At 40.4% G+C, this 23541-nt stretch overlaps 1 long non-coding RNA gene across 2 annotated transcripts; it reads right to left on the reverse strand.

Moving 5' to 3' along the window:
* Positions 1-2913: 2913 nt before the first annotated feature.
* On the reverse strand, positions 2914-23274 carry LOC123364896. 2 transcript variants are annotated; one of them, XR_006577333.1, is made up of 4 exons: positions 23174-23274; positions 20995-21117; positions 17483-17637; positions 2914-3278 (listed from the first exon to the last, which is right to left on the reverse strand). It is a non-coding gene; the product is annotated as an uncharacterized LOC123364896 (long non-coding RNA). The 2 variants fall into 2 exon arrangements; XR_006577332.1 differs by lacking the exon at positions 2914-3278 and having other exon boundaries at positions 16944-17637.
* Between the last annotated feature and the right edge of the window lie 267 nt (positions 23275-23541).

Raw genomic sequence — 23541 nt, forward strand, 5'->3', positions numbered from 1 at the left:
TGAATCATGATACTGAGGTTATGGAAAAGGTTGAGAGCCTGGTCATGCATCTCTTCATCACTGTTACTCCTGGGGGAATTCTGTGCCACTGCGCAATGCAGAATTTGCACAGAATTCCATGTTTCCCCCACAGAATTGGGGCTGCTGGCTGCCTGCCACTAGGGGCTGCTGGACTCTGCAGAGCCCAGCTCACAGTGAGTGGAGTGCCCAGCCCAGTGGGGATAGAGGCTGCATGCTCTGGCTGTGGGCTTGATCCTCATTCTCCCGGGGACGGGAGAGGGCCTGAGACCCAGCTCTGGCACTTTGCTTTAACCGATGCAAAGGACAATGGAGATTGCTCTGCACTGGGGACAGCAGACCACAGATTAGACAGTGCTTTGGATCCAGACTGGATATGGATTTGGATCCAGACAGAGAGTCACCATTGAAACAAAACTAGCATCTTCTAGTAGTAAAGCACTCTACCCAGATGTACAGACACTCTTTTCCCAACCTATGTATTATATATTTTTTAAACATTAGCTTTAATAATTTTTTAAAATCTGAATGAAGGCCTGTGTTTTCTGAATGCCATTGGGTGTCAGCCTGTTTCTGGCTCACTCTGTGATAATGCTGCTCTGCTTTAAATGCTTACTGCACTTAAACCTTTTAATCACTTGTTCATTAAGAACAGGTTTCTAGGACAGCTTGCTGAGATGCAGCATCTCATTTACCTTGGAAGATAAAAACAGCCACTTTAGTTGAACACTCATAATGCTCAGATCCTAACCATGGAATAATAATGAAGGTGGAGTGTATTATTAACTTAATGAGGAGAAACAGTGAGAATTGGCACTCAGGACACAGCCTCACTCTATGTCACTCTACCGGCTGATCACAAAGGCTAAGTGAAGTGAAATGAAATTGATACAGGTTGGAAATTGTATTTCTTTTTTAGCAATTGGATCAAGTAATTCACATTCAAAAAATGATTTCTTGCTGAGTTGTGGGGAGAGAGGGGAAGCCATACACGCTCCACTCACAAGTTCACTTAATCAAAAATTGGATACATAAACAAAGGGGAAAAGTCTCTACCAGTGTATGCTTTTCATTCTCATATGTACTGTATGTATAGGCCAACATTTTTCTAACTTAGCATCTAAGCATCTAAATCCTATTTAGGCACCTAAATAAAAATGACTTACAGACAAATCTTCAGAACTGGCCACTGATCTTAGGCTGGATGTCTTGGGTATCCAAAGCTGATTTTGAGCCACTTGTAGCTTCCAGTGACCTCAGTCACAGTGGTGGAAGCTTAGTGCTTCTGAAATCAGGCCCAAGTTTGACAGCCAAATATCCAGGTGCCCAGAATCCGCAGGCACTTTGGAAAATGTTTGCCCTAATTTTAAGAAAAGCTGAACGCCTGATTCCCACCTATATGAATTTGGTTGCCCAAGTCTGGGCTCCCTGATAATGTGGGAAATAGCATCTATCTATGACAGAAAAAGGGAGAGTTAGATAGCTAAGGACTAGATTGTCCTTAGCCCTAATGCAGCCATCCCGCAGCACCCTGGGTGGGGGTCACCTACCTCTTTGTTTTGAGTCCTGTGTGAAGCACTGAGGTTGCACAGAGAACAAGTGAGTAGGGGGCAGCAGGGAGGGCATGGACCTGTGACTTCATTCCTGCTGTATGCAGCCGCCCAGAGCTCACTGGGTGCAAGGGGGAAGGTACGCTGGACCTTTGCAAGGGCTGCAGTAAATTGCTTTCTCCTGCACACAAATTGCAGGTAGTTGTATATGGAAAAATCCAATCTCACTAATATGAGGGCACTTGGGAAAAGAATGGTCTCTTACGTGAGGGTTATAACTTTCAAATGAATACATAAGAAAGGGGCCAGGTAGATACCTGAATACCGAAGGTACAGAGGAAAAATGCAAGCAGTGAAATTGCAGTGAAGCTGTGTGATTCTGCACAGACTGTAGTTCAGGCAGAGTAGATGCAGAAAGATGAACAAGAAGGCTATTACAATAATCAAGCCTGAAAATAACCAAGGGATGCAGCAGCAGTTGTTAAATAAGCATGGATTTTAGAGATATTCAATACATGAAATTGACAGGTCTGCTCAACAGAATAAATATGTGAGTAAAAAGACAAGTCACAGCCAGCGATTACACCCAAACGCTGTAAAACAGGGGTGCAAATGGGATGAGATTAGTTTACTTCAAAATAGAAATTTGAGTACAAGATACAAAAGCTAAAGGGGCAGATCATCAGTTGGTATAAGTCAGCTGCACACATCAGTGAGGTCTCAGGCTGATGCTCAAGCCACTAGCAAGGGCCAGGCCAATTCCTTACCTTTCTCTTGCTGTCCAGGAGAATAAGCTAAGGCGAAGCCAGTTGGTATTAAGGCAGCTGGCGTAGCAGAATGCTCACGATTGCTCTCGCTGAAGACATTAATGAAAAAAATTCTCTGTGACAGAGTGTGGATGAAAAATAAATAGATTTAGACTCATAAGGCAGACATTCATCACCATATTTAAACAATTTTGAGATGCAGTGAAACTGAGACATAACCTGGCACTAGTCCATGGAAAAGAGGCTATAATTGCATAGTAATTAGTTTAGTTTACTCCTCTTTAACATGTCAGGATTAGAATTGTATACTCCATACTTAACTATGAATATAATAATCTATGTCTAGGAATTATCGTCAAGGTATCCTTCCTTTAGACTATTAGTTATCAGAGAACGTGAATTCCCCTTAAGCTAATTTTGACATAGGCTTTTGTACTTTAACACATGCCCATGTGGTTGTTTGTTTACTCTGTCGACCTACACAGCATGTAGAAGAACTGACTGGTGAGTGATGGTGGGAGTGAAGTTGTTTCACACAGCTTACTTTCACTCTATCAGGACAATGTTTGCTTTATCATGAAATCACTGGAGCACCCCAGTCATGCTGCCAGAAGACACAAAAGTCACAGATTTTTCTGACAACACTAATGAAGACACGGTTCACTATCAAAATCACATGGAGTCCTCTTCTTCCCCAGATGCCATCAGAGGCTGCACTGCTGCTTCAACCAGCCATTGCTAAGTGTCATCATTGGCGAAGATGGTAAAAAGCTCTTTGTGATTTTGCAAGAATCAGACTGTAGCTCTAATTGGAATGGATATTGATTTTTTTTCAAACCATCTTGTGTGGAATTGAATAGGACAGTTCTGATATTTTCCTGGATCATCATCACAGGACTGCCAAGATGCAAGAAGTGATATTTCTTTTTTTCGTGTTCTTTCTCTGGGGGTAGAATGAGAAACACATTTGCATGGTGCACCTTCACAAATGCTATGCTGTCTGAGAAGTGATACTGTGTTTTACAAGCCTATATACACAAATGTATCCACCTTTCACCACAAAAAAAGTAAAACCTAATATAACATCATGCCAGACGCTGCCCATTGAAGCATTACGAGATTGTTTTAAAGGGTTTCTTTCCTGACATACTGAATAAATTCTAACCCATTGTAAGCACAGACCATTCAGCATCCTTCTCTTTAAAAGGAACACATGACCCAGGCCTCCAGGAGAACCAGAAAATGGTCAGTCCTTTACAGACCCCCCCATCAAAGATGGTTTTGGACAGGAAGCGGCAGCGTTTGGGACTCAAAAGATCAGAGCCTCAACCTGTGTAATTTGGTGTAACTCCACTGAAGGTAGTTAAGAATCTGGCCCGCATATTTTTGTAACATTCATGGTAAACAATAAGTGTTATAAGTATAAAAGAACAAATTAACCTATTACAGTTTTTTAAATACAGTGATGAGTGAAGTGGATTGAGAAGGGGAAAAAACAACCCAAACCTTTGCTAAAATTTAAACCAAATTAGAAGCAAAAACTTTTTGGAGGCTTTAAACAGCTTAGCCAACCTTCTAAAATCATTTTTGTTTGTTTTTTATTTCCCGCACCTCTGCAATTCTAGAACCAAGAAATCTTATGAAGAATAATTTACCCATGTTATTTGGACATCACTATCATTCTGTGGGTCTAGCATTTTACAGTCTGGCTCCCTGTACACATAGAATAATGAGCATATCTGACCTGAAACTAAAAACACCACTGACCAGCAGAAGAAACTGATGTTTTGCACACCCAGCCTGCTACTTTCCTAAATCCATCATTTGGCACCATACAGCTATATTCCAGACAGCACTTCCAGAACTTACATGATGAATTCTGCATGGGTTGTCCAAGAAAGGTACTAAAAGTAAAACACTTGCTCCATGGTTTATAGATGGAGATTGAGGTACAAGGCTATTTTTTCATGTTCAGCTTCATTTGGAATATGTCAGTCTGTCTATGTAGCCAAGTTTTTATAGAGCATATCGGAGGATTGTCTTTTAGGGAGAGACATACAACATACATAAACACACTTTTATTTCAAAAAATTAAGTATTTCATCTACCAAAAAATTCCTAAGGCAATCCTATTTTCTTATTTGACAGCTATGTTTTACAACCAGGTTGCCTTGAATCTTCCACCTTGAAAAAGATTTCCCTATTTTGATAGAGATGAACAAAATTGGGAAACATATACCCATATCCTCCCCATGCACAAACCTGGCGGACTGGGATACACTTGGCTCAGATACTGTGGTGACAGATAATCTTATAAGAGGATGGATGGGTGAGTGGACGGGACCAAAGGATGCACCTACCCTTGGTTTTATAAAACCAAAGCCTGATAGAAGAAACCCTGCAAAACCAAAACTGCTACCATTTCTAATTGTTAAATGATTCTGGCAGGGGTAGGAAGGTCAGAATGTAGCTATGAATTTCTACAAATAGAAGCCAATCTGTTGTTCTCCACCTGAAGAACATCCATAATCTACCAGGGTGGACATGCGATCGCACAAAATAGCTCAAATTCAGCCCTGATGTAATGAGTCATAACTCCACTGAAATTAATGGCGTTGTTGTCATTTTACACAAAGTGTGGCTTTGGCTCACTGACTTCAATGGAATTTGCATGTGTTTATACCAAGACTAAATCTGGTCCTGTCTGGTTATTCACATGAATGATGCAGTGAGATAAGGAGCTCTAGCAATGTTTCTGTAAAAAAGCCTGAGGAAGAGGGGGGAAACACCATTGTAAGTTGCTACAAGAAACATTGCTCCCAGAAAATTAAAACCAAAAACAAACACTGAACACAGCGTATGTCTTTCTACACCTGCAGGGCAATGGGGATTGTGTTTGGTGTGGCAGAGTAAAGAGCTGACAGGTCCATCCTCCTCCCTAGCATGCTTCATTTTTCAGAAAGCTCTTCCATTTGTTAAGCACTCAGAATAAAAGGGTTTCCCCACATTCAGTTTTACACACATTGCTGAACCTTGAAGCGAGTGGAAGAGCCTGCATCTTTACTTGGATATGCACTGTACAGTACCTGTGTCATTAGGCATCATTATCACCAGAATTTGAGCTTGTCAGTACTTGTCATTCTAATTCTTGTCTCAGAGGCTTTCCAGAAATTTATTTGATGCCTAATAGCGCTCTGTCAGTTCTAATCTTTGTGGTGTAAGTATATCCAAAAATTCTGTACAGTACTTGATGAATTATGTACACACGCTTTATATGGCTCAAAGAAGGGAATCCTCAAGCCAGTATATGAAATCTTCTCTTACATATGCAGAGAGTTTGAACAGAATTTGGCCAAAGTACAGGACTGGGCATAAGAAGACATGAGTTCCAACCTAGGATTTGACTGTGGCTCACATGGGCCTCAGATGGTTTTGTACTAATGACATAGAACAGCAGTCTTCTTTGTACCCTGTTGGGTAACCAAGGGCTGTGCAACAGGGGAATTATGTATTCCTCTCTCATGAACAAATCCTGTGTCAGGAGCATAACTCAAGCAGTCATGCAGGGTTGGGGGCAGGAGTGGAATCCACTTCTCAGCTTGTGGAGAGACAACAAAATCACTCCTTCTCCAGCCACAGTTGGAATAGTGGCCACAGTACCTGCATTTGCCCCTATCCTCCCCACATGCACATTACATTTCTGATGGTATCCAGGGCCAATATCTGAATGTTTTCCTGCTATTTATTTATTTTGCATTGTCAGGTGGGAGTGCGCAGCTCTGTTTTGTATAGTCTATAATAAGGAGAGCCGAGCAGGAAATGGTTTTTTAGTCCCTGGAAATTCTTTGAGACTTAGAAAAAATTTCCTATCCCAAATCAGGACAGTCAAAATCTTGAAAATTTTCACAAATTAAGAATCTGAAAAAAATTTCAGTTGGGGTCAATTGAAACATTTCATTTAGATTTCAACCTTTTTATTTATTTTAACTATAATTTTCTGAAATTTCAAAATGAAAAGTTGTGAACTGAAAAAAACAGATTTTTTTTCTTCAAAATTGTCAAAAAATCCTGTTTTGACAATTTTGAAACCTTTACTTTCCAAAAGTTTTGGAAACGAGAAATTTATCAAAATCAACCCTTTCTAGCAAACAGTTTTAATTTCAACAAATCAGCATTTTCCAACAAAAAAATTGAAAAATTCCCAATCAGTTCTACTGACAAGCATGTATTTTTTTAGCTGCCACTATTCCATTAAACTGTGTATTTGCTGACAATATAATTGTTTAGCTTCTGAAAAGTTATTAACCTATGAATAAAAATAAGAAACTGTACACCTATTTCCTAGCCCTGAAATTACAAGGCAGGAGAGAGGATATAACTCCAGGTAACCACTGTAGCACTAGGTTTTCTTGTTTGGTTGTTTTTTTTAATTTAGGGCCAGATTCTGTACCCTTACTCACTTATCAGTTAAATCAATAGGACTACTTATGGAGTAAGATATTTACACCTATTATTTATTCACTACCTGGCACTTTACAGGCAAATACATTGGCAGGGCCCTGTTTCAAGGATCCTACAGTCCTACTAAGACTTAACACAGCAAAGGGCGGAGGGTAAGGGGGAAATGAGGATTACAGCAGTGAAAGACTGTGAGATGCTTCTTATTACATATGCATTTGGGGCCAGACCCACATCTGGTGTAAATCAATGTAGTTCCATTGATGTGAGTGGAACTACATCAGTTTATACCAGCAGAAATTTTGGCCCCTTGTTTCTTCCTAATTTACTATATTAAAATGAAAATGTGATTTTACAGTTAAGTGGCTACATGCTGGAGACCATTTCTTTCTCCCCCTCTCCAGCAATATCAGTAAACGCACAATTCAAAAGACAGTAGGTTAAAGAGAAACTCATGAAAATAAGTAAATGCTTTGTTGTAAATACATTTTCCTTTATACAACAAACAGATAGAAATTTTGCCTAACCTAGAATACTGCAAAACAGACAATTCCCCTGTATAGTATATTTCACACATACCTGGTCTCGAACAGATTAGCTCAAATTAAATTTTGCAATTAATATATTTGAGTTTTGAAAGCTCCATTAAGTTTCCCTAAATTCAAATAATTGCTATAAAATATTTTAGGCCAATGTGTGAGTGTAGCAAAAATATTATTACATTATATCCACTCCTACAGTATAGCTATCAACATGTAATGTACACAACACCTATGGTATATTTTTTGTCAATGACTGGAATGGACATCTGGCGAGGTCAATATTTATGTACAGTTTGTATGTGAGGGTGTAATCATTAAAATTAAGTTAATACAAACAAAAAGAGGTTTTAATGTTTTAAAAAGCAGGAGGGAGACTGTAAGCATGTGGACTCACTCCTGTGGCGCCTCCTGCTGGTCTCTGTCAGGAATTAGCTCCTCGATCGGACGGGTAGTGTAGACATACCCTTAGTTGTCAGACTTAGAGTCATTTACTACCTGATGATGACAGTATAATACCACTACTCAAGTTTGACTATTTTTATTAGTATTTTCTTTATAAGTCTCTAAATGAATTGCAAGATATAATCTACCCCAGGGGTTGGCAACCTCTCAGAAGTGCTGTGCCGAGTCTTCATTTATTCACTCTAATTTAAGGTTTCGCATGCCAGTCATACATTTTAACGGTTTTAGAAGGTCTCTTTCTAGAAGTCTATAATATATAACTAAACTATTGTTGTATGTAAAGTAAATAAGGTTTTTAAAATGTTTAAGAAGCTTCATTTAAAATTAAATTAAAATGCAGAGCCCCCCCAGACCGGTGGCCAGGACCCGGGCAGTGTCAGTGCCACTGAAAATCAGCTCGAGTGCCGCCTTCGGCACACGTGCCACAGGTTGCCTACCCCTGATCTACCCTTTGAGCAATAGACCTACACCAACCAAACCACTCAGTGAATTCTTACCCAGTTATAGAACTTGCCTGTAACTAAAAATCATAAATGGCCTTGCACACAGTTCTACTAAAGTGCTCTAGTTAAGGAAATGACACTTGAAATCGGATGGGATCCTTAATTATGGAGCCAACTCTGGCCAAAATTCTACAACCTGAGGTAGGCGGCTACTCAGCTGTAGAGCTATTTGTCAAGTAGAGACTCCAATGACCTTCTTGGTAAGTATATCAGGTTTCCTGAGCAAAGCATAACATGGAGATCTCACTCTGTGAAGTTCGCAGGAATTCGGGTCCTTACGTTCCTCGTCCATCATTCCGCGTCATTGCTGTGTCTTTTCAGGACCTTAATTTAAAATCTAAATTAGGTGGCTTGGGAACCCTTGTCCTATTTGATTATGTATTAAACCTTTATTTGAAAACAATACTTCAACATGTGCCCCTGCAATTTGTGTTTACTATTTTTGATACCACTGCAAGAATGAGGGAAGGATGAGGCTTCTTTTGACTCGATCCAAATAAAATGCAAGTGATATTGGTTGCTTGTGGAAAACAAGTGGAAGAGGTGCAAGGATGACAGCAGCCCTTTTGACATCAACACATTCCATTGGCTGCTTGGGTTTGCAATCTAGGGATCTGGGTTGTTTCCCAGATGCTACAACTAGATGACCAGGTGGCAGCAATGCTCAGAACAGCTCTATCTTTCTTTCCCATTTGCAGGTAGCCTGGAGGTTGTGTCCATTTCTTTTGGATATGGAGATTGCTATTATCCACACACACCTTGTCATCCATGCCATCGTCATGGCTGCAATGTGCTTTGCATAAGGTTATGTCTTAAAATCCACTTGGATTCTGAAGCTGGTGCAGAATTCGGCAGTCCACGTGTTAAGCGGTGTGTCTCGCTGCAAGCACATCACAGCAGTGCTCCATGTTTTGCACTGCCTGCCTATTGGTTTTTGAGTAGCTTTTAAGTTGTGAAGTTTGACCTTATGAGCCCCGAATGCCCTGAGATTGACCTAGCTAAGAGACCACCTCTCTCTCCAGGGCATTCTGCTATAGCTGCGCTCACAGGAGGTGCCAGTCCTGGAGCTGCCCGAGGTATAAAAGTAAAGGGGTATTTTCTATGAGATTCCCTCAACTTTGGAAGTCACCCCACCATTTGGTCTGAAATCACCTGAATCACCTCTTCTATAGGATATCCCTCAAAGTCCATTGTTTCTCCTTGTTCGGTGGAAAAGGGGGAGAATTATGAGGCTGGGGAGCAGTGGAATTCTGGTGGGGGAGCTTAAAAGTTTATGATTTCTTTGTGTTGTCAAGTTATTTTGTCTGGGCCGTGATTCAGAGTTGTATAATGGTATATTTTGGAAAAAAAGTTGTCAAGGGTGCCCAGGACCATGGATGGGGGTGTGCTTTACTTAGAAATGGAAAGAAATACAATTAATACGTAAATAATAAATATTATTTATTTATATTACAGTAGTGCCTAGAGCAGGGGTGGCCAACCTGAGCCCGAGAAGGAGCCAGAATTTACCAACGTACATTGCCAAAGAGCCACAGTAATACGGCAGCAGCCCCACATCAGCTCCCAGCACCTCCTGCCCACCAGCAGCCCCACCAATCAGCCCCTCACCCTCCCTCTCCACACTGCCCAATCTGCTGTTTCATGGCATGCAGGAGGCTGGGGTGGAAGAGGGAGGAGGAGCGAGGACATGGCAGGCTCAGGGGAGGGGGCACAAAGGGGTGGACTGGGGGTAGGGCCTGTGGCAGAGCCAGGGGTTGAGCAGTGAGCACCTCCCCAGCACATTGGAAAGTTGGCACCTGTAGCTCCATCCCTGGAGTCGGTGCCTATACAAGGAGCTGCATATTAACTTCTGAAGAGTCGCATGTGGCTCTGGAGCTACAGGTTGGCCACCCGTGGCCTAGAGGCTCCAGTTCAGATTATGGCCCCATTGTGCTAGGTGCTGCACAAACACAGAGCTAGAAATTGTAGCTTCCAGGTCAAGGACTGTCTTTTTGTCCTGTGTTGGTAAAGCAGCTACCACAATGGGATCCTGATCCATGGCGAGGGCTCCTCAGAGCTACAATAATAACGTGAAGAGACAATAAGTAGGAGTAGGAAGCATTATTATCATCCCCACTTAAGAGGTAGAGGCACAGAGAGATTAAGTGACTTGCCCAAGGTCACAGAAGAGTTCTGTGGCAGAGCTAGAAATTGAGCCCAGCTTCCAGGGTATCACGCTAGTGCCTTAACCTCAAGACCATCCTTCCTCTCTAATAAATTGTGTTTCTCTTGCAATCACTGATAGCAGAACTTTGAGCCAGCTCCTTCAAACCCTTACTACTGTGAGAATCCTCACTAATGCATGCTCCCCACGGGTGGCAGGAAGGACAACTCACATGAGTAAGAGTTTGTAGAATCAAGCCCTTTGTGTCCTTCAGTTTATCTTATTGGTTCACTGTACCTTATTCTTCAATCTCTCTTAGTCCTACTGGTACAATGTGATCTTCAGGTTGTACTTTATTGTATACAGACTGCTTGTTTACTAAGCCTCCTGCTCTAAATCTAAATAATTGTACCATATTCATCTTCATTTGGCTGCTTTCACTGGCTTTTTCACAAAATACAGCAGGAGCTGACTGTACAGTCTCACTTCCCCTCACACACACCTCTTAGCGTAGCCCTAACTCAAGTGACCTCAACAAGCAGCCCATTCTGTCTCATCCATTCTCTCTGTAGATAGACTAATACTTCTTATCTTACATTCTGGGCCTCTGCAGCCTTTATCTGTTATGACTCAACACCTTGGATTATTCTTTTATGAGGGATGGAACAGGCCAATTCTCTCTCGTTGTTGAAATCCACATTCCAAAGAGATCTGCACACAGGAGTATTGTTTGAGCTGAGATCAAATGATTGTAATATGTCCTGTCATAGGGGTTATTTGATTCCTGAATCAATTTTTTATTCTTTATATATAATTAATGCCGTTCTATAAAACATCCTTTCCTGATCTCAGACGAATTGCTCTAGGTGTCTTCTTGGATTGGTCACAAATGTAAAATCAACTATTAGCAATAACTTCATCTTATCTGAGAACCATCTTTCGTGAAGTCTTCTGATGATTGCTAAATAATCACATGACCCTTAACACTGCTGCCACCCCCACAACCCCCCCAGTCTGGGAAGTAAAACTCTGCAGATAAACTTTTGAACACTGGGGCTGCACTGACCAGGGACAGAGACTTTTGGGGTGTTGGACTTTTGGGACTTTGGGTGATTTTTTGGGTTGCTGGACTTAAGACCCTGAGGGGAAAAGGATACTGCCAAACTTACTTGGGGGTTTGTGTTATGAATCCTGTTTGTGGTGTTTCCCCAACAGAATGCTGCATTGTTTCCCTCCTTTATTAAAAGGATTTTGCTACACTCAGACTCCGTGCCTATGAGAAGAGAAATATTGCCTCTTAGAGTCACCCAGGGGGTGGTATGTAATTGTCCCAGGTCACTGGGGGGCGGGTCTTGAGCCAGTTTTGCATTGCGTTATTGAAACAGAACCCCTGGATACTGAACCCAGCCCTTGTTGCTGCCAACTCAGATGGGCAGAAGGGTTACATGAGCAAGAACCAACCAGCTAAGGAGTTAAGAGAGCGCATGCTTGGTGCCACCTCAAAACTCTGGTCCACCCATTCAGTGTCCCATCTCCAGCTATGGCCATCTCTGATGTTTCAGAGGAAGGAGACAAAAAAACAAAACAAAACCCAGAATACCTTGGTGGAGGGGAGAAAGTAAAAAAATCCCTTCCTGAGCACTGCAGGTGGCCAGCTGGACTCTTGAAGCATGAGATTTTAGGAACATAAAACATAAACTGGAAGTGAGCCCCAAGGGTGCTAAGTCCTGCTCCCCACCATCACAAGTAATTCTGTCATACAATCACACTCATAATTTTTTCCAGGTAATCATCAAGTGATCCATTCCCTGTCGTTCATTCCCAGCTTTTGGCAAACAGAGGCTAGGGATACTATCCCTGCCCATCCTGGCTAATAGCCATTGTAATTTCCAGACTGAATTTGTTCATGGCCAGTTTATATCCATTTGTTCTTGTGCAAACATTGTCCTTTAGCATAAATAGCTCTTCCCCTTCCCTTTTTCTAGGCTAAATAAGCCAAGCTCTTTGAGTCTCCTCTCATAAAGTAGGCCCTCCATTTCACAAATCATTCTAGTAGCTCCTCTCAGCATCTGTTCCAGTCTGAATTAATCTTTCTTGAACAAGGGTGACCAGAATTGTACACATTATTCCAAATTAGGTCTTATCAATGCCTTGTATAATGGCATTAATTCTTCTCTCTCTCTACTGGAACTGCCTGGCCTGATACATCCTAGGACCTCATTTTCCCTTTTTCAAAGCCACATCACATTGGTAGCTCATGGTCATCCTGTGATCAACTCACACACCCAGGTCTCTCCCCTCCTCTGTTGCTTCCAACTGATGAGCCACCAGCTTGTAGCAGAAATTCTTATTAGACCTTGAGTGCATGATCTTGCACTTTGTACTATTGAATTGCACCCCATTTCTGTCACTCCAGTCTTCAAGTTCCTCCAGATCTTCCTGTATAATGTCTCCAGTCTTCTCTGTATTGACGATGCCTCCCAGCTTAGTGTCATCAGCAGATTTCATTAGCACACACACACTCTTTTGTGCCAAGTTCATTCATAAAAATATTGAATGAGATTGGTCCCAAGACCAATCCTTGAGGAACACCACTAGTAACCTCCCTCCAGTCCAGTAGTTCACCTTTCAGCACAACCCATGGCCTTCTCCCCTTTTAGCCAGTTCCTTATCTATCTTACAGCTCTTATATTGATCCCCATCTTCCCTAATTTAACTAATAATTTCCCATGGGGTACCATGTCAAATGCTTTACCAAACTCCATGAATATAAGATCTACTTCATTTTCCTTATCTAAAAAAATCGGTTATTTTCTTAAAGAAGGAAGTCAGGTGAGTCTGGCATGAGCTACCTTTGGAAAACCTATGTTGCATTATATCCCCTTTGCCGCTTTGAATTTAATTATTCTTTTCTTCATATTTTGTGAAGAAAACAAGTCTGTAATTGCCCAGATCACTTTCCCCCCTCTTTCTTAAATATAACCAGGGCATTAGCTATTCTCCAGTCATATGGTAATACCTCTGAATACATAGATTATTACAAATCCTTCCTACCAGACTACCAATCTCATGTGCCAATTCTTTCAGTTTTCTGGGATGGAAATTATCCAGTCCACCTGATTTGGGTGCATTAAGCCTTTTATGTTTTTCTACCACCTTAGATGTAATAATTTCCATTTCTGTGCACTCGTTTCCATCAGCTGTTCTGCCTTCAGACCCATGTTTCATGTAGTGCAGGGGTAGATGGAATCTATTTTGAGATTCCTTGCTATGTCTCAGAAGAATTTTATTTTATTTTAACCAAAGGTTCTCATTTCCCTTATACCAGCCAGTTGCCATTACATGGCAAGAGGCAAAGTCTGTATCCTGTATTGCAAACCTCCCTCACACTCCAAGGTCTTAAAATAATAATAAATAATAATTATGCTTTGCACTTCTGTAATACTTTTTAAACATTAATGCATTTAGCCTCATAACTGTTTGTGAGGCAAGTAAGTATTATAATTCCCATTTTACAGATAAATAAACTCAGGCAAAGAGGGATTCAAGCCAAGATTTTTAAAAGTGACTGGTGATTTTGGTATCCAACTTGAGACACTTTAAAGGGACCGCATTTTCAGAAAGTACTGAGCATCTGCCCTCTGAAAATCAGGCCCCTTTTCATATGTCTCAAATTTGTCATGACTTTTCAATATGGGCAGAAAGTTCAGTCCCTTGGTGAGTACAGATAATTCAGTTCCAGATAAACTGATGTTGTTGGGGAGTCATGTAATGTCATGTAGTTATGTGGTGTGAGTCCTTGTGCCGGGGCTTTTCCTGGAGGTGGTATTGGTTCCACTTTTTGGTTTTGTGTTGGATGGCTGTCATCAGGTTTTTCTGATAGTTGGTCTAAGTTTCTTGCATGATCTCCAGGTAGGTTTCCTGATTTTTTCCTTCTTTTCCAGGTGTTTATTAGGCAGTGACCTATGTCTACACCCGGCAGAAAATTCATCAAATCCCAACAGCGCCATTTACTCTAATGTCAACATTGGCTTCAGTGTCACCAATTTGAAAGCACTACCTTAGCGTGTGGTGACATTCTTTGCTAGGTAGTGCCCTGTGCTTTTTACACATAAAGCAGATTAGCCGAATTCAAGGGCCACATATAGTCCAACACTGACATTTTTCCACAGGCGAAAACTAACTGCACCTATTGTGTTCACTATGTTGTCATAACTCTTGGTGAGGTCCTGTATAATTTGCTTTTTCATTTAATCTTTAGTTTACAAAAGTTTCTTTAAAAACTAGGGAAATTCAGACCGAACAATTTTGTTTAACATTAAGTAAGGTTGCTCTGTTCTAACTTAATAACATTGTCCTCAAACATTGAAAAGCTAGAAAATAAACAGTTACGGTCAACAGCTTCTGTTTCTCTACCTACAATATACAACATGTTAACTCTTAACTATTACTGTCCTTCTTCCATGACACATTAAGAGCAAAGGCTTCATCAACGACCACGCTGCCTTAAATCCAACATATATTTTTGGATTTCTTAGAAAACATAGAAGACCTTTTCACATATGTCAGTATTAAGGCTGCACAGTAGTCTATGAAGCCTTGGGTGTTAACAATGGGTTGTGGTAGGAGGATCCCATTGTAGATAGAGGGAAGGAAGAGAAAAAAATAAAAGCTCAGTATCACTACACCTGCACACAATGCAGTATTTCAATATCATAGCAACATAACAGATAACGTCATTACAGTTTATCATGTAAATAAACTGCACCACTATCTTTGTAATCAGTGCAGACCACCTATTGTGCCAATAAAAGTCAGCATATTTAAAAATCATTTTAAAAGATATGCTGCCTATTACACTCAAAAGAAATCCATATAAATAAGAATGAGCCTTGAGTGGATCTTGAGACTGGAGCAGTAAAGGATGGAACACATGACCAATAAATTCTGGGGCAATATTGGGACTTTCTTCAGTTGTGCTCTCAGTGAAAATGGGAGATAATTAAAAGCCACAGGGGGGGAAACAATTAGAGAGGGAACAAAATTACCAAAATACTGTACAGTTTCCTATATAAATTCACCAGTTAAGCTTCTGGAAATGGGAGGGTGCACAGAACATTATTGCTATCTACCTTTTCTGAGGAAAGAAAGTTTTATTTAAGGGCTTCTTGTTCTCTTCCAAGGATTTTTAGACAAGTCCTTTCTGTGTTTCTCAGTTTCTTTTTTCAGTTCAAAATTTGACCTTTCTCAACCTCCACTATTTAGAAAATGAAAGTCCTGAGTCTCTACTGTGTAGAGATCTGCTTTGTTCCACTACAATAAAACACCCAGGGCTGATCAATGTCAGCTGACTGAGACCTGGGGGGGCTTGGGCTGCAGGTCTATAAAATTGCAATGTAGATGTTCGGGCTTGGGCTGGAACCTAGGCACTGGGACCTTCACAGGTGTTTTATTGCAATGGAGACATACCCGCAGAGGCCACAGACCAGTTGTGGTATGACAGAGCTGATGAAAAGACATACACTAGCATCAAAATTGTAGAGTGGAGCTGTGCTCAGCCCCACCCAACACACACCCTAAACTGCCCCCTCCACATGACTCCTAGATAGGAGTGGGGGTTGATTGACATGTTGAGCCGGCTCCTCCAGCTTTACATTAGCTGATAGCTCCTTTGCTAGGAGAAATCTTAACTAGATGGCTACAGCCCCATTGCACCACTTGCAGAACTGAGACACAGAAATTAACCCTAACTTTTCTTGTTTAAATATGCTGCTTTTACATGTTCATTTGTTAGTTGTTTTCCTGATCCCCATTGAATCACAGGGCCAGTGCTCAACACGAGGCACTCTCCAAGATGTGCACCGGGTTTAAGATGGCACGCACACCATTCCTGGACCATCTCAACCAATTAACAATGGCCAACTGCAGAAATTCTTTAGTTTTATTTTAAAATAATTTTTCTTTTGGCTCTTTTTAGAAGGAAGAGGAAAGTGCCTCTTTTCTATTCTTTATGTTTTCCATCTCTGGACCAAATCCTGAAAATCTTTACTCGGTTCCTACTCCTGGCTCAGGTAGAATGCTCATGGGAATACAGTGGGAAATCAGTCTTGAATACAATGGGAAATTTGCCTGAATAAGAATAGAATAAAAGCTGAGTAAGGATTTAGGATTTGGCAAATGAAGGGGATATTTTTCCTAATTATGGAGGACTATTATTAAATATCACTATTTTATTTTAAAGGTTTGATCTCAGATCCACATCTACGTATAGGTAGAAAATCATGTCAGTATCTCCTTCTTTACGAGCTTTGTCTTCAGTTACAGCCCGCCCCATCAGAAAGATGAGAAGGGAAGGGAAATGCATGATAGATTAAGTCTTTTATGACATTTATTTTCACGCCAATCATGCACTGTTAGGGCAGCGCTCGCAAGTGAAGATAATTTTTATAAATACTCAAGCCCTCCTGAGCTAGATGTGCTGTGAACAAAGCATACATTGTTCAGGTTTTGTTTTTTCAAATAGAGATTTGACTTATATCACTTATTTTATTTTGTGATTTTTTTTTTATTTCATGTGTTTTTTAATCCATCACAAATGAATTTGCTAGGCTTGTTTTTTCAGAAGAATATTTCTCAAACTTTTCTTTGTGCGGCAGCATGATGTCATTTGTGTTGCAATGGAAGAGGGCTGTGTATATGCACCACCAGAAGGTGATTGGTTAGTTCATCATACACATGTTATTTGTTGAGGTGTTTCTACGATGAGTCATGCGATTTGATTTGATTGGTGGATTAAAGAGAAGTAGGTGTGTATTTCTATTGGACATCTCCCTTTTTCCCCTGTACTTCACATATAATGAACCATGACCATGCACATACAGGTTATTAGTGATGCCTGAACTCAGGACTTTTAGCACAAAATGCACAGGCCTCTACTTTTGGAGGCAAACTCCTTCCGCTGTGAGAAAGCAGGTTGTCATAATAAGTGAGGCTTGCCACTGGAGCACAATTACATGTTCTTTTGAAGGGTTCGGCTCACCAGTAGCACCTCCTCATGGCCAGGCATGACATGGCAGCTCTCTGTCTGCTGGGGTATCCTGTCACTTGCTGCTCCACCTCTGCCATGGCCTGCTGCTTCCTGTGACTTGGCCTTTCAGCCAGGTCACTTCAACATCTCTCCCCTTCCTGGGTAGACTGTGAACGAAAACAAGGGGAGTTACGGAAATAAGCGGAGGGAGTAAGACAGAGGGAATGGCTCCCTCTCAGGGTGTAGCAGGATCTGGCCCTCCCTTATTTACAGACTGCTATCATGTGGAACTCATTGCCACAAGATAACATTGAGGTTAAGAGTATAGCAGGAGTCCAAAAGGGGTTAGACACTTATACAGATAATGAGAATATTCAGAGTTGTAATAGTTAATGCTAAAAAACAAGTATACATTTTGGAAGGGATATAAACTCTCCTGCTTCAGAACTTAAGCCAAACTCTAACTATTGGGGGTCAGGAGGAATATTTCTCTAAGGGCAGATTATTTTATAATTTCCTACTGCAGGGTTGCTTGCACCTTCCTCTTTCACATGGGGTACTGGGCACAGTTGGAGGATACTGGACTAGATAAATGAGGGGGTTGATACAGTCTGGAAATTCCTATATTCCGATAATAATTTTTTTGCCAACTGCCATTTAGTATATACAGTGCTGCTCCGCATGTCTTTCTGCACCTGACCAACAATTCTTTGGATCAGTAATCCTGGTAAGAAGCCTGTTGATGTGGGGACAGAGCCCTATTATGTGGTAGCAACGTGTGAAGAATATTTGGGTCATTAATGGTAAAAGGGAAAACATATATTATTTCAAATAGTCACTATACATCAGCTGTGTATGAAAATGTATAGCAAATAATTATGAGGCAGTGTCTAATAAAGATGGAAGGGATAAAAATCCCTGTGACTTTTTAATCAGAGATATAAAAACATGTTATTAATACAATGTAATTGTTTCATTAAATATTTAAAATTTACTTTGTATACTAAATTTTGGTTTTAACAAATATATTTCCACTTTATATATGAGATTTGTACAGCATAAACTGCCTCAACAAAAAGAATTTTGTCTTATCTTCCTGATGACAAATTAGATGGAAAATTTGATCAAGATACATTCATGTCTTTCATTACAATGTATACATTCATCATAGAGATAAATAATGCAGTTATAAATACAGTGCTTCTTATAGAAAATATTTCATTTCCGTTACATATAATTTCATTTAAATATCATTCTATTTACAATAGTTACAGTCTTGTAAGAAAAATGCTTGTTTCCAATTTTATTTATTTATTCAATGTCATTTCATAACACACCATTCACCTCTTTTAAAAAAATTAATGTATATTTTGCAGATTTGAAGCAGATACCAGGAAACATCATTGTTACATTTCAAATTACATTACAGCACTGTGCCAATTTTTGGAGCAGAAGTTGAACATCCATCAGTTCTATTAACTCCATATATTACTAGAAGAGGGGCTAAAGACAGTAAATATTTTGCAGTAAAACGAAGAGCCAGATCTTCAGCTCATGTGAATCAATGTTTGATTTACACCCCCTGAGGATATAGCTAAAAATGTTTGTATTTCTTAGGAGCCTTTCTTTTGTCTTACCGTTGTCATATTTTAGAAATGGTTGCCAGATCTGTAAGAACCTACTATTCCCTCTCTGCCATTCACCTCATTAACATCATCCACTCAATGCTGCATTTATCCTATTTGAAACCTTTTCTTTATTATTTACAAAAATGTGGGCAATCCTAATCACTAGTCACTTTTGAAAATCTTGGCCTGTGATTGTGACTGATTCTTGTATACTGGACTGGTGCAAGACCAGGAAGACTCCTCGCTTTCCCTCTCTTCCTGCCCAGGCACTCATACAAAGCCCAGGCATGCTTTGGCCCTTAATAAACTGGTGATTATCTTTGCAAGAAATGCAATAGCAGGCCCACAGATTCCACTGGCAATTCATTTTGAGCTGCTGTTTTGAGCTATGTCACATTTCTACATCTCCTTTTTTACATCTCCTACATTTCTACATTAAGCTACATATGAAAAATAAGTACTTGCTAGACAGTATCTGACACTGACCAATATTAGCTGAGCTGGTGGTCTAGTATTATTAAAAACAAATGAGTAAAAAACTGTAGGCCACATACTCATGTGGTAATAGATAAATTGAAGCCAATAGAGCTAAGCTGATTTACACCAGCTGAGGATCTGACCATGTATTTACATGATTATTAGGGATATGGTGATTATTCTATTCAAATTCAATTCACGTACAAGTCACAGGAGCTATGTCAATTTACACCAGCCGAGGATCTTGCCCATTGTTATGTATTCTAGACTAAAAGTACTTGGACTCATGTAGCAATACTGCATAGTACTATTTGCTGAAAGTAAGACCATAATGCTATTTTTTATATTAGTGCATACCTTAAAATAGATTTCTATGAAATCATTGCTGCAAATCTCCAATGTATTATCATTGTGCAATAAAACTGATTTCAAAGCTTAACAGAATGTTGTATGATTTTGCACAATACTGTTCTCTCTTTTAAATTATTCATTTTGGTTATTTGACAAATACTAATAGCCACTATTTGGTATTCAGGAGAATAACAAACAACGACTATTTGTCACATCCTTCGACTATATAATATTAATAAAATGGATGAGATGTAAAATGACCTTCATGATGGATGGATATCTGAAGTGTATTTAAATGTGCTACAATATCAGCAGAGAAAACTGCTACAGAAATGTAATTGCAACCTCCCCCACCTAGCTGTGCCAGTGAACTTCAGTCCTGTCTATTAAACCTCTCCTGTTCCAGTTAAGATATAATTCAAATGACATACATACACACACCTCTCTTCATCTTTGGTATGGGCTCGTGAACAAAGACTGTCAATTGTGCTCAAACTTTGAGGTGCTTTTGTGCTATGATTATATATTCACAAACTGAGACCACCCAATAAGGTTTCACTTGTGTCCTAAAGGTAAGTTACTTTAACATTGTTCTCCAGAGGCAAAAAGCTGGAATGTTAACATACTGTGCTACCCAGTCCCTGTTCAGCATCACACTGTGAAACAAACCTTAAATAGGCCTGATCCATATTGACAGAATGGACTCCAGGAAGGATTTATTTTCCTATTGTCTATTCCCATTAATGCGGGAGTATTTACATGAGATAATGGACATTAGTCATGTAAATCCCTGGCTCATCAATGGGAGAATGGACCCTGAAAATTGTTAAATCTGATTTTCCAGAAGATTAGAAACAATTTACACTTGATCACATACTGCTACCCAGAATGCATTTTTAAAACAGGGTTATTCTGATTATTCAAATATAATGGCCTGAATATATCCAGTTATGCAGAACAATGCAGGAAGAGTCAAATATCCTCTATTCCCTGATAATTTCCACTGGAATAACTAATTAATCATTTCCAACGCAATGTAACCATTTTCTCATCTTCCATTTTAATCACCTCTTCACACAAGCTACCACTCAGCTGCAGAAATAATGGTCCAGTTTGGAATCCATGTCCGGTTTCCTCTTGTGGTTTAATCTTCTTCAATTCTCCAAACAAATCATCAACGGATGTTACAACCTAGAAAAAAATGGATCATATTCAAAGTAAACAAACCAGTACATTAGCTGTACCAATTTTATGTTCCAAACCAACTCATTTTAATGGGACTGGCACATGCCTTTTAACTAGGTGTCATGGGAAAATGCTGTTTGCATATCTCTCTCTCTCTCTCTCTTTTTAAGCCACTCATTGTACCCGGTCCTTCTCATGGCACTCTGTTACTCTAGCAATGATATAGCATTTCTTCTGATCTTGTAGCTTTAGATGTGTTTCCATTGTGATCCCTTGTTTATATACTATTCTGTGCATAAAGGGCTGCAGCAGCCACAATAACTTGTACAATCTGAGGAAATTCTTTCTTCAATAATGTGTCAGGATCACTATTTTCACAGATGTATGACGAGCGCTATGAAGTGGTCTTACAATATATCTATTCTGTACTGGAACGCTTTGTTCTTGTACAGATCTGTAAGATGTTCCATTTTACTTTTAGTGTGCTATCAAGTGTAGTGTAACTGTGCCATCTGACATTCCACTCCATCAGTGCTCCACACTGAAGTATTTACCTGGGACTTCAGCTGATCAAATGTGTGCTGCATTGAGGTCTGTGTTGGAATTGCTTTAAGGAAGGAGGGAGGTGCTGCGGGTCCTGCTGCTTGTGGGCTAGAGAGCGCTATAGAAATGTCTGCACAAGCAGAGTCAGCAAACAGTGTGAGTCTGAAAAGAGGCAGATTAATGTAAGGTGGGGCGAGTTGTGCCTCTCTGGCTTAGAAAGCAGCTTGCTTTCTTTCTCTCTCTGTTTTTGGGTCCTGGTGAGTTCTGAATTCTAAGAAATCACATTGTGTTCCATTGCAACCTTCCAGCAAGAGTATATATGTTTTTATCTTAATTTCTGTGTGTGTATATAGTGAGCATAACAAAATGTAGCATCACAACCCACAAATGGGAATTGTATCTGATCTAATTTGACCTTTTATTTCTGCTACCAGAAGCAAGTCTGAAGCTATCTTGATTGGACGGATTGGTGGCAGATATTAGGAGGGGCCCCATTGAACTCAACAGGAGTTTTGCCGTTTACTTCAGGGCAGCCAGGATTTCACCCAACAGCTTATGACTCCACTGAACTAGACAAAGCTCATATCCCTCCCTGGTGAGATGCAAATGATGTGATTTGAAAATATCATGTTAATCTGTGCTGTATTTATTGGTGTGGTTAGTTCTGCAGTGCCATAAGTGAGCATGATGCTATATTCTTATTTATTATTCAAAAATGTGTTAGGCCCTTCTCAGACAAGTAAAATATACAAGTCTCTGCCTCAGGGAACCTACAGTCTAAGTTTTAGACACAAAGACACAAAGAGTGGGAATAGAAAGCGAAAGGATGAGGGCTAGGGACAAGGGAGGACAATGATTACATATAAATAAATGAGATTAGACTCGATGATCATATAATGCTCCCTTCTAGCCTTAAAACCTATGAATGTATAGAGAACAAGGACCCTTAAAAATATATGGGTGAAGTTAGTGCCCAAGAAAGTAGGGAACAAATAGAGCCAGGCATTGCGCAGGCAGACTCAGCATAAGCTTCACTCCATAACTCAGCAAATGTTCCGCTCAGCCCTTAGTCTGGATTGGTACTCTCTGTCTAACTGTCTGCCAGACTGTGCAGGGTATAGATCTTTCCCTTTTGGCTGTCAGGAAAGTACCTAGCACATAGTGGGTGCTACCACAAACAACATCATCATCATTATCATATGAAATATCAAAGTACAAATGAGAGCTGATCCTGAGAAGAATTCAGACAACATACACACATTCTTCTTTGTTTCTGCCAAGCGTACGATGGCTTCAGATTATTGTAAATTCATAATGTGTCCATTAAATGTTGAATGTGTCTGTCTTTAGGGTATTCCAGGTGCATAACAGAACAATCACTTGTGGAGAGCAAAAACTGAGTGAAATGAGGGTGGAGGTGTTGAGGGATGAGGGTTGGAATAGCAGAATTTTTAAATAGTGAAAATACAAAAAAATTGAGGAGCAATATCTGAAGCGCTTATTGACTATCCAGACCCACCAGCCAATGCCTTCATGGAGCAGTAGACATAGTGGCCATGTGTAGTGGGGCAGACTGCCCCACTCCCTGAGATTGTGGGCTGCGGCAGGCCAGGGCGCCTGCACAGACAGGGAGCCAATTAAAGAAGGGCTTATTGTGAGCCCATCAGGGCCCAGAGTGGAGACAGCCAATCAGGGCCAGGCTCAGCCCTATAAGAAGGCTGCCCAGGAAGGGGGCAGTCAGTCTGTCCCAGGCCTTTGAGAGGGGAAGGTCAGTCTCCAAAGGTGGGAGATTAGCACCGTGGACAGCACAGTGCTGGCTGGGCTCGGGGAGCAAAAGGAGGGAGCTCTAGCCCGGAGCCTGCCAGGCTGCCGGCCCTGAAGGGAAGG

Source organism: Mauremys mutica, chromosome 2 (assembly GCF_020497125.1).
Source record: "Mauremys mutica isolate MM-2020 ecotype Southern chromosome 2, ASM2049712v1, whole genome shotgun sequence".
NCBI lineage: Eukaryota > Metazoa > Chordata > Testudines > Geoemydidae > Mauremys > Mauremys mutica.